At 36.2% G+C, this 12073-nt stretch overlaps 1 long non-coding RNA gene across 1 annotated transcript; it reads right to left on the bottom strand.

Moving 5' to 3' along the window:
- Positions 1-468: 468 nt before the first annotated feature.
- Positions 469-10354, bottom strand: LOC125138018 (uncharacterized). Its single transcript, XR_007137563.1, has 5 exons — positions 10272-10354; positions 7730-7793; positions 5981-6001; positions 4714-4839; positions 469-752 (listed from the first exon to the last, which is right to left on the bottom strand). It is a non-coding gene; the product is annotated as an uncharacterized LOC125138018 (long non-coding RNA).
- Between the last annotated feature and the right edge of the window lie 1719 nt (positions 10355-12073).

Here is a 12073-nt window from a genome sequence, read left to right as displayed (position 1 = left end):
CATGGCAATGACAGCTCCTTAACCCACTGAGCAATCTCATGGCTCCTAGTCAGATTTGTTTCCGCTGCACCATGGTGGGAACTCCTAAGCCTCAATAGCTTGGAATGTGACTTTCTTTGGAGATCTGGGTCAGTGCCAATGCAGTGGGTTAAGATAAAGGCATAACTGGAGTAAAGTGGACTCTTAATCCAATAGGACTGGTGTCGTTACAAAAAGAGAGACATGGCAGGAGAAGCTGGCTTCATGACAACAGAAACAGAGGTTGAAGTGAGGCATCTAAAGAATGTCAAAAATTGGTGACCAATGCCAGATACTAAGAAGGGGAAAAAAGGAACTGTAGTCTAGAGCTGTCAGAAAGAGTGAGATTCCGCCAACAGAAATGTGAGAACCTAAGTTTCTGGGTTTCAACCACCAGTTTGGACTTTATTATGGCAGCCCTAGGAAACAAATACAATGGGATATCCAGTATATGCTTGAAAGATCAATTTATTATGCATGGTAAGTTTTTTTTTTTTTTAATTTTAACCCTTTAACACATAGAAGAAGTAGAAAGCAATCAAATACTTCAAAGAATATTTTTACTATGGTTTTAAAAGTATTGATATTTGATCTCAGGTATGTGATATTCATCTAACAGTATTGACTGAATTTTTTTTCTTTCTTTTTTTTCCCTGAGGGCTGAGATTTGTAGATATGAGGAAGACTGAGAAGAATCATCATGAGGACCAGCCAAATAGAACTTGTCACTAAGCCTGTGGATAAAGAGAAAACTTTCTAAAAATTAAATAAACAATAAAAATGAAATTTGAACTAATGACATCATTACGAATACCATTATGCTTTTTGTTTTTGAGTTGCAGCCATATGCATTCCTTTTCGTCTGACCAAGTGTTCACAATGTTACACCTGCTGTGTCTTCTCCATGTGTGAATCAGGCTTCCCTCCTTCCCCGGTGACCCTGATCTCTGCTTGCCCCTGAGCCTGAACAAGCACTAAAAGGTGAACTGGAACGTGCCCCTTAACAGCTTATCCTGAGATTCGGCTGATTGCCATGGACACTTTTTCTGTTAGACCCTTCAGGTTACTTCCCTCTGCTTGCCCAACTTTCCCGAAAAGTTTCCGCTAATCTTTGCTTACCCTTCTCTACCTAGAAAGGAAAGCCTGTTTCTGTTTGCTTTTGCTACACTTGCAGATTTCTGATGTTTGAACATTTTGCCTATTGCAATTATCTTTGTTCTCATTATGCAAGCTTTTATTTGACAAGGCAAAAGATCCTTGACCAAAAAACTGACTACTTCATGTAAAAAAAAATGTGGTCAAAAAATAGTTATATAATCAGAGTTTACATTAAGTTGGTGCTATTTCTAACACTGTCTTGGCTCAAGCTCTTATTTCTCATACTAAAGTATCATGATGGTTTCTCAGTGGATCACCGTATTTTCTGTCTACAGTCCCTTTCACTCAATCTGCCATACTCCTACTTTATAATATGCTGAAATAACCCATTTGATTTCATACCTTTTATACCAAATGATATTCTGACTGATGATTGTTTTTACAGCCATCTTTTTAAAAAATTATTTTATTTTTGATAACACCTTTATTAAAATATAATTCATATGTCATACAATCTACTCATTCAAAGTATACAATTCACTGAGGTGCAGAAGCATCACCACAGTCAATTGTAGAATATTTTCATCACCTCAAAAAGAAACCCCCCAGGAGTTCTTGTTGTGATGCAGTGGAAACAAATCCAGCTAGGAACCATGAGGTTTTGGGTTTGATCCCTGGCCTTGCTCAGTGGGTTAAGGATCGGCGTTGCTGTGAGCTGTGGTGTAAGTCACAGACATGGCTTGAATCTGGCAGTGCTGTGGCTGTGGCTATGGCTGTGGCCAGAAACGGTATCTCTGATCAACACCTAGTCTGGGAACCTCCATATGCCACAAGTGCAGCCCTAAAAAGCAAGGAAAGAAAGAAAGAAGGAAAGAAAGAAGGAAAAAAAGAAGGAAAGAAAGAAAGAAAGAAAGAAAGAAAGAAAGAAAAGCAAACCCTCCAGCCTTTAGCTGTGATCCCCAAACTCCCCAAACCCCTCAACTTTTCCAGCCCTAAGAACCAACCAGTTTGCTTTCTGTCTCTATAGGTTTGCCTAACCTGAGATTTTCATCCAAGGGGAATCATAAATATATGGCCTTTGATGACTATATTTTTTTCACCTAGGATAAACTTCAAGGCTTCTTCAGGTTGTAGCATCTATCAGGGCTTTGTTCATTTTCATGGCTGAATAGTATTCCATTGTATGGCTATCCTACATTTTGTTTATCTATTCATTCATTGATGGACATTTAAGTCACTTCCACTTTTGGCTATTATGAACTATTCTGCTATGGATGTTTTTTTTTTTCTTTAAAAATTTTTTTATTATAGCTGATTTATAATGTTCTGTCAATTTCTGCTATATAGCAAAGTGACCCAGTTTTATATATATATATACTTTTTTTTTCTCATGTTCCATCACAAGTAATGGGTATAGTTTCCTGTGCTATCTTTAAAACTAGATAAGCTGTCAGATGCAGAGATTTATGCTTCCTGGTATTTATATCCCCAGGGGCTGTCTCACTGACTGCTCAGATATGGTTAGGAAATATCTTATGACCAAATGAATACAATTTCACCTGGATCCTGAAGTCCTAAAATAGTAACACAAGGAACAGGGTTTATTTTCAACAGTTTCTTTCCAAACTTTAAAATAACTCCTTTATTTATTTCCATGTCTTCAAATCTCCTAGCCAAACTATTTATGGTGCTACAATTACTTTTCCTGGTACGTCAGGGACATAAGAAATAATAAATACTGAAAAATTCAGAGGTGTATTTTTTTTTTTAAATCTCCACTTGTTACTTTTCACATGAGATTCAGTGGCTGATGTTTGCATTTAGCCCACTTGACCTTTCAATCTAAATGCTATTCTCTTTCAAAATGAACATAGCCAAATTATTTTCTTCAGCTTCCCTTACTCAAAGTGAGGCATATATGCATATAAATACACACACACACAAACACACACACACACACAATTGCTCACTGAATTAAAATAAAAGTAAAAACAACAACAAAGAAACAGGTAGACAAACAGCAGCAGAACCATGTCTGTTTTCTGAAAACTGTTTGAAGAGCACATTGATTTTGCTAATCCAGTCCTGACAACTTGGGTCTGTTTCTTTTTCTCTTCTTCTCTGATTAGTTCCTCCTTTCAATCTGTCTGCAGTCTTCTGACTGCCTTTTCTTAGGGCGTCTTATATTTCTTTGAAGTTTCTCTTACCAACCTAGTTCAGTCTCTCTGGCACTTGAATACAGCCTGTACATTTCGTCCATACTTATCTCTGCCAAATAAGATTTTAATATATCCCTCTTGGATCAAATATCTTCACCTTTTACCTAATGTCTAGGGTGTCAAGATCAGGCTCTGTTCTGTCATTAAAGGTAACAGACAATATAATTTAAATAAATTCTCCACCTGCTTTTTAAAATAATGAAAAATCTTTTGCAACTATTTAACCTTTAAATTGTAGGACTTTTTTTTTAACTCCATAAATATTGCTTTACTCTGCAGTGAAATAGTTAATGTTTTATAAAGATTGAAACTTTGAACATTTTAAATAAAATTGACTTTCTACTAGTAAACTGGTACTAATCCCTTATATTGTCGTTCGTTTATATTAGAGCAGTAGTCCCTATCCTAATTACTCACCAGAATCCCCAAGGCAAAATTTCTCAAAATTTATTGAGTTATGAATCATGGAGGGAAGTTATTAAAATGTAGATCCTGGTATATTAGGTCTGTGTGTGGCTTCAGACTCTACCTTTCTTTTCTTTCTTTCTTTTCTTTTCTTTTTTCTTTTCTTTTTTTTTTTTTTTTGTTGTTGTTGTTGTTGTCTTTTTAGGGCCACACCCATGGCATATGGAAGTTTCCAGGCTAGGGATCAAACTGGAGCTCTAACTGCTGGCCTCAGCCACAGCCACAGCAATATGGGAATCTGAGCCACATTTGCAACCTACACCACAGCTCACAGCAACACCGGATCCTTAACCCACTGAGTGAGGCCAGGGATCAAACCCACATCCTCATGGATACCAGTCAGGCTCGTTACCACTGAGCCACCAGGGAAACTCCAGACTCTACATTTCTGACAGGTTCTCCACGTGGTGCTTGTTCAGCATCTCCAAAGTTTACATTTAGATGGAAAAGATTTAAACACTATCCAGGCACAAATTTAGTGCCAGGTCAGCCTGCAGTCACAATTTCATACAATTCTGTTTAAGGGCTCTTATGTAATATCTCTTCTGGGAGTTTTGCCAGGCTTATGAAGAGGATTATTATTACACCTATTTTGTCCATGAGAAAATTAAGTTTTCGGAAAGATTAATAATAGTTCATGGAAGGTCCTGAAGCTGCTAGTTGTCAGAACTAGTGTACAAACACAGGTGATCTGGTCACAAGAGCCCAGCCTCTTAACCATAGTAGGACAGAAATTTTCTCTTGGAAACATTTAGATAAATAAGTGCACTTTAAAAGAGCTTCCCAAGCTGCATTTCTCAAACAGGGACTGTTTTAGGGTTTATGTCTTGCTTTTGTATTTTTTTTTTTCTTGTTTTAAGTCACCACCATTGATACTTCTGAAAAACGTTAAATGTCATTAGACCTGACGTACCTCTGTGATCATGTTCTGTGCTTACTGAGAGGCACTTTATGCCTCCTGATAAGGAAGACGATGAGGATGATTTGGTGGATATGGCTGTGGTTGATATGGCAGATATGAAGCTCGGTAATACCTTCTCTGTATACAAACAAGGAAAGAAAATTGCAGAGAATTGAGACAACGAGAGTGCAGCATTCCACAATAATTTCCATTTCTAATTTAGGTCGTAAATGTTGGTAGGATGATTATTTTTCAAACTTCGAATAGGTTTTCACTTTCTTATATGAAAAATGTTATAAGAAAGGTAAAAATGATAAGGCTTTTACATTTTTTCTGTATGTTGACAATTTTGTTGGAGTACATTACATATGGGCTATGGATTGTAGCACACCACTCAAAAAAGTTTTAAATTTAAAAAGTTTTAAATTTATCCTCCTTTGCCCATCCGTGAACTTTCCAGAAGGAGGAATTTACTAATAATTCCAGGGTAGTGGAATTGCTTCTTATCCTTAAAGTCTAATGAGAATGTTATTTCTTAAAACATCTACATTCTTTAGTATTTCCTTTTGTTAATCCAAATATCGTTCTTCTTGCCTTCCACATCTTTTTATTTGATGCTATTTTTAATTCATCTACTTACTGGGTTAGTAAGAATTTTTGAGACCTTATCACATTGATATGACATGTCAAAATAAAATGAGATATTAGGGATACATTTCATTAAGGGAATGTGAAATTAATGACATTTTCAATCTTCTTTAATATGGTCAGTTTAATACCATCTAATGACTTCATCATCTTCCAGAAGAATCAGAAAGTGGGAACTGTCCTCATTAGATGCATTTTTTTTTGCAACCTCCGTGCCCTGTTAGGCATACATTATGATTAATAAAATTATAAATTCAATTATTCTTTAGGCCAAGGCAATGATTTACCCAAGATATTTGAGTTCTGAGAAACTTGATTTCTTCAAGGTGGCATTGAGTTTCCATCTAAATGCTACTAGTACACAAGTCTTGTGGGTGCTTCCCACTGTATCATAAATAAATAAATAAATGTACACATTAGCCATTCACTATGAAAATAGGTTTGAGAGTTTAGCATGGAATCATCTCATATAATCAACACTCAGAAGAAAATATCTTTGTATTCCACCACATTATCGGGGGATCCTTCATGATTTTTTCTATATCAATCACGTTTCTGTTAAAATATAGAACTGATTAAATTTTGATACATGTCTAATTATCACCTTTTCAGGTGAGGGAAATTGTCTTACCTCTTCAGATGAATCAGCACCCTTGAAAAAAGAAAAAAAGAAATCAGTTAATATCTTAATTTTACAACTTCAGACTGAGTGTAAAATGTATTTAGCTGCAACAATTATCCTTAAATAAAATGGAGGCAAAATTTTACGCAGTCTACTAAATTATTAATTATTTAATTACTTTTTAGTGATACACTAAACTAGTTTCTTTGTGTGTTTTGTTTAATGACATCTTTAAAATGAGTGGAAAGATTTTTGCTATCATTAACAGGTTAGATACAAATATCAATTCACTCTGGAACAAGCTTGTGTGTGTACAAGGGAGGAGAATGTAGCATTGTGAACAGAGGATGAAAGTTAAATTTAAAATTTGAATTTGCTCAAGTAAAACTTTCTTTTTTGGGGGGTATGGATATATTTCAGTAGCTCAAAAGGAACTTAATTTCAAATATTTACTTTGCTGATAGTTTCTGGTATTATGTTTTCCTCTGTTAGTCTCAGTTTTTTCCTTCTTTTCTTTTAAAAAAAATAATCTGATAGACTTTGATGTTGATGTCTTTTTTTTTTAGGGCCACACCCTCGGCGTATGGAAGTTCCCAGGCTAGGGCTTGAATCGGAGCTGCAGTTGCTGGTCTACACCACAGCCACAACAACGTGGGGTCTGAGCCACGTCTGTGACCTACGCAACAGCTCACAGCAGCGCCAGATCCTTAACCCACTGAGCGAGGCCAGGGATCAAATCTGCATCCTCATGGATGCTAGTCTGATTCATTTCCGCTGAGCGCAATGGGAACTCCCAGATTTTGATGTCTTAACCAACTTGTTTGAGAAACATCTGCCAGGGCTAGTTGGATCAGTAAAAGGAAAATTATTATTTTTCGAAAAATATCTCAGTATCTTGACACAAAGAATACAAAACTGAAATGGATCATTGTTTTTAACAGAAGAAATGGATCATTACTTTATATCTATCTATCTATCTATCTATCTATCTATCTATCTATCTATCTATCTATAATGATTTTTGTTTTCCATTACAGCTGGTTTACAGTGTTCTGTCAATTGTCTACTGTACAGCATGGTGACCTAGTCACACATACATGTATACATTGTTTTTTCTCACATTATCATGCTCCATCATAAGTGACCAGACAGAGTTCCCAGTGCTACAAACTCCTAGAAGAGAACACAGGCAAAACATTCTCTGACATCAGCCTTACAAATGTTTTCTCAGGTCAGTCTCCCAAAACAACAGAAATAAAAGCAAAAATAAACCAATTGGACCTAATCAAACTGACAAGGTTTTGCATAGCAAAGGATCATTACCTTCAAAGATGGAGGAGAAGGAAGAGGAGAGCAATTCAGAGAGGACCCTTTTACCTGTGACACACAGCGGTAAATGACAGCCACGCCAGGAACTGCTAACAGCTGGTGAGTGTAGAGCTTGTAATATGTATGTCCTTTATCAGCCTCTCCATCTCACAGTTAATTGGGCTCTTAACAGATTTAATTTTTACATTTAGCTGATTTTATTTCAGTATCCGTATGTTTTGTGTGTGTATGTGGGGAGAGGTATTCAAGATTTATTCTAGGTCCTTAATAAACTTATGCATATTAATTCAAGGCAACTGTCCATAAAAACAATAAAATGTATAAAGCCACATTCAGGTACATGCAGTATATGACAGAACACATGACATGAGAGAATCACTTCGGATGATTAGTGGTATCATATTCTTTACAATTTCTAATCATACTTACAATCATGGCAACCAAAAGAGCCATTAAAAAGGCAAAAAGAGGGATCTTCATATTTGGGCGAGTCCTGTGAAAGCATATTGAAAAATTAGTAGTACATTCATCTCTGCACTAATAAGTCAGTGATTTAGTGATCAAACTCTTCTCCAAATGGTTTTTCGAAACAGACTAGAAATACAAAGACTATGGAAACACAGTGACATCATGGCCCTTAGAGACTAGCTGGTGACCTTGATAAGCAAAGATAAGTGCTGTCATCAGGAAACATTAACGTGCTATAAACACTCACCAGATGGACATCTTGGACTAAGAGTATGGGAGCATTGAAGTAAATAAAGCGGTAAACCTTGCGCTACATTGTATAGCATATTAAAGAAAGGGATTAGCCGGCACACACACACACACAAATGAGAGACATGGCATCAACGTGAAATAGTTCAGCTTGTTAAAAGGACAAAACTGGAGACAGGCTGACCACTTAGATTGTTGTGAGATGATAGGGGCTTTACAAAATGCCATTAGGACTGATAAGGCAGAGTTTAAGAGAGAATTAGAAGGTCGAATGACAAGCAACAGGGCCTAGTTTTATGATAGAGTTAGTGAAAAAGAACCAGGTTTCTGGCCTAAGACTTATGTAAGTGCTGTAATGCTGCAGTGTAATTAGAAAACTAAATGACCCTGGGTAGAGAAAAGTCAAATTGAAAAGAAATTTGAGGGAAAATATTGGTAGATATATTGAAAATGGAATTGGTAATTTAATTTTCCAAATAATTTCATTCTACATAATTAACCTAATCTGGGACTCTTTGATATGTTTATATAATTCTGTAGATATAAATGAACCTAGTTCTGTTGTTTTTATTTTTTTAAATTAAAGCATTTTTTGGCCATACCCACAGCGTGCACAAGTTCCTGGACCAGGGTCAAACCTGTACCATAGCAGTGACAATGCTAGGTCCTTAACCACTAGACCACCAGTTTTTAAAAAGACAGTGAATCAAACTATTTATTTAGTTAAATATCTAAATAAAAATATTTCTCTAAACATAGGCAATACTGAGTAAATGCTTTCAATCATCAGTTTTGAAAAAAATTACAATAGCTTATTTGTCTTACAACCGAAGAAAATATTCTTTTGCTAAATAACTCTTAATATCTAACATATCAATCTTAACTCAAGACTGAGGGTGTCTCCATGTTCCTTATCTGGTGATTTTGCTTAATTTGTTTAAACAAGGGACTGTGGCAACAAACTATGAAAATTTTCATTTCTTGGTGAAGTTTTCCTATCACCTAATAATGAAACCAAATATTCAGTCATGTAATGATACAAACAATGATGTAACATTTAGTTCTGATTATATCTGGACTTTATAGGAATGAGAAGATTGAGGGAAATTCACAGAAAGCTGTCTTGGACAGATTGCTAGATCGATCGATAGATAGATACATGGACAGACAATTAGACAATTTAAGTATGCTAACAAAATATTTCCCAAAGGACACAATGATAACAGTTTGAAATAGTAATGTAATGTACTGAAATAGTAATAGTAATATAATGAAATGTACAGGTGTTAAATAAATAAATTATTAAAACAAAATGAACTGTTATACAGTTTTAACCATGCAAATGTAATGTACTGAAATAGTAATAGTAATATAATGAAATGTACAGGTGTTAAATAAATAAATTATTAAAACAAAATGAACTGTTATACAGTTTTAACCATGCAAAAAAACCAGAACCTATTTCCAATGAAGAAAAGGACAAGCCAGAGGTCCCATCATGGCTCAGTGGTCAACAAACCCAACTCGGACCCATGAAGTTGCGGGTTCCATCCCTGGCCTCGCTCAGTCTCAGTGGGTTAAGGATCTGGCATTGAGTGAGCTGTGGTGTAGGTCGCAGACGTGGCTTGGATCCAGCTTTGCTGTGGCTGTGGCATAGGCCGGCGGCTACAGCTCCGATTCGACCCCTAGCCTGGGAACCTCCATATGCCACCGGTGTGGCCCTAAAAAAAGAAAAAGAAAAAGAAAAGAAAAGAAAAGAAAAGGACAAGCAAAGGGAAACAAATTGATTAGTGCTGGGTATACAGTAACTTTGAAAAATGTTACTTTAACCTTTGCAATAATACACATTTCCAAAAAGATAGCTGATGCTACTCCAGAGATGATTTTTCTGTAAAATTTAAAAGGCTAGGGTCAAAGAAATGACTAACAAAGTGCTGATCATATATTTCGGCAAGGAGGTATAAAGGCTGCTAGGATATGCAGTCCAGCAACAGAAAAGAGGGATCACCTCTCCATTTTCCAGCTCAGTCACTTTGTGCAGTGATCGCTGCCAATCACAGGCATTGAAAGCCTGAACTCACATTCAGATCCTGACACAGAACCATCATGTCGCCTGTTGTGCAATGAGAAATTAATTACATAATAAAGATTTTATAAATGGTTTCTAACTTATTCTAGCAAGTAAAAGGTTAGAATAAGCTATTGGACTATATTGCACATAAATATATTCCATTTTCCCCAACGTGAGACTCACCAGTCAGAGAAGCTGCAATTCTGAAGCTCTAGGAGAGGTTGTGCTTTTCTAGAGGATTGGTAAGTATTTAAATACACTGCAATCCTCCATGTGCTTTCATAAATTATGTTAATTATAAGATCATATTATAGAACTGAAAATACTGCCCCAAAACTGTCCCCACAGATACTAAAAATAAACTTAACAGGGTGATTTTTACAATAGAAGATTGTGAAGCAGAGTGACAGGAAACCAATGGGCCCAACAAAGGTTAATCCCTGTGTTAGTTTAGAATCTCTGAATAAGACAAAGGGAAAAGTAGCTGAACTCAGCCAAATGTAGACGTGAATGGAAAAGGTAAAAATGTTTCTGTGGAAAACCATTTATGCTATTTTAATGAATCCTGTCAGAGCGAAACAAGTCTATGCTAAAAATGATACCATCTCCTCAATTTTTTCTTTTTTTGGCTGTGCCTGTGGCCTGTGGACATTCCCGGGCCAGGGATCGAACTCACAGCCACAGCAGCAACCTGAGCCGATACAGTGACAACACTGGATTCTTAACATGCTGTGCTGCAGGAGAACCCCCGTCTTATCAAATCTTATGTGTTGTCAAATAAATAGTGATAACTGACATGGTAAAATTGGAGTCATCATTTATTTCAAGTGTGTTTCCTATTCATTGTGAAAATATACTTTTATTATATTGATTGTAGAATAGTTTAGGTCTTAAAGTGAATGCAGATGTTTGCAAAAATCCATTAATGTTTGGATTGTCTGGTATAATAATTCTTATTTTTAAAGTCAAATGACTGTAGGGCTTGGTACTTTATATCTCACATAGTAACTTGCTGCTTATGTTCTGGAATTTAATTTCCTTCCTATGTTTTAGGGGCTCATGTCCCTCAATGGAAGCCATGTGTTAACATGACTATCCTCAAAAAAAGAAAAAATTAGGTTTAACTAAGTCCCTGAGCAAATTTTATACAAATTCACCCCTTCAACACTGGTTTGATAATTTAATGTATTCAAAACTGAATATCATAAAATCGCTTCAAGTTTAGGTAAACCATGGAGTTCCTATTGTGGCTCAGAGGTAACGAACCTGACTAGTACCCATGAGGATGTGGATTCTATGGGTGGGCTAAGGACCCAGCGTTGCCATGAACTGTGGGATAGGTCACAAATGTGATTCGGATGGATCCCACGTTGCTGTGGCTGTGGCATAGGCCAGCAGCTAGGGCTCCAATTCCAATTTAGCTTGGGAATTCCATATGCCAAGGGTGCGGCCCTAAAAAAAAAAAAGACAAAAAAAAATCTTTCTTATATATTGTCTCTCACAAAGGCAAAAAAAAGAAAAGAAAAAAGAAAAAGAAAAAACTCCTATCTCTAGTATACTCTCAATAGAATGTAAGATATATAGAGTTTAGTGTTTAGCAATCATTGAAACCAGTCTGATTTTTAAGAATAAATCTGTCATTTTTCATTTTGATTTACATCCTTTTTTCTCTATTCTTTCTCTCTCCCTGCATTCCTCACTTATTTCTTCTCTTCCTCCATTTATTTCTCCATTGATTTATTTAAGCAGTGCTGCTAGGCGCTATTCTCATAGGCCTTTGACATTCACAGTCCAGTGAATGAAAAGTGAGCTGCTGCTCAGGAGGGCCTACTGACAACAACAAAAAGCAAACACACAACAGCCAGCTTATAAAAATGGACACATGCCTGTGTACAAATTTGACACCTAAAATTAAGTTTAACTCACTCATATTTTAGGTTGGAGCCCCCACATGTAGGCATTAGTCCACCCACCATTTGCTTCCT

The sequence above is a fragment of the Phacochoerus africanus genome, chromosome 10, assembly GCF_016906955.1.
Source record: "Phacochoerus africanus isolate WHEZ1 chromosome 10, ROS_Pafr_v1, whole genome shotgun sequence".
Taxonomy (NCBI): domain Eukaryota; kingdom Metazoa; phylum Chordata; class Mammalia; order Artiodactyla; family Suidae; genus Phacochoerus; species Phacochoerus africanus.
Note: the sequence above shows the minus strand (reverse complement) of the source record. Positions and strands in the feature narration are given on the sequence as shown.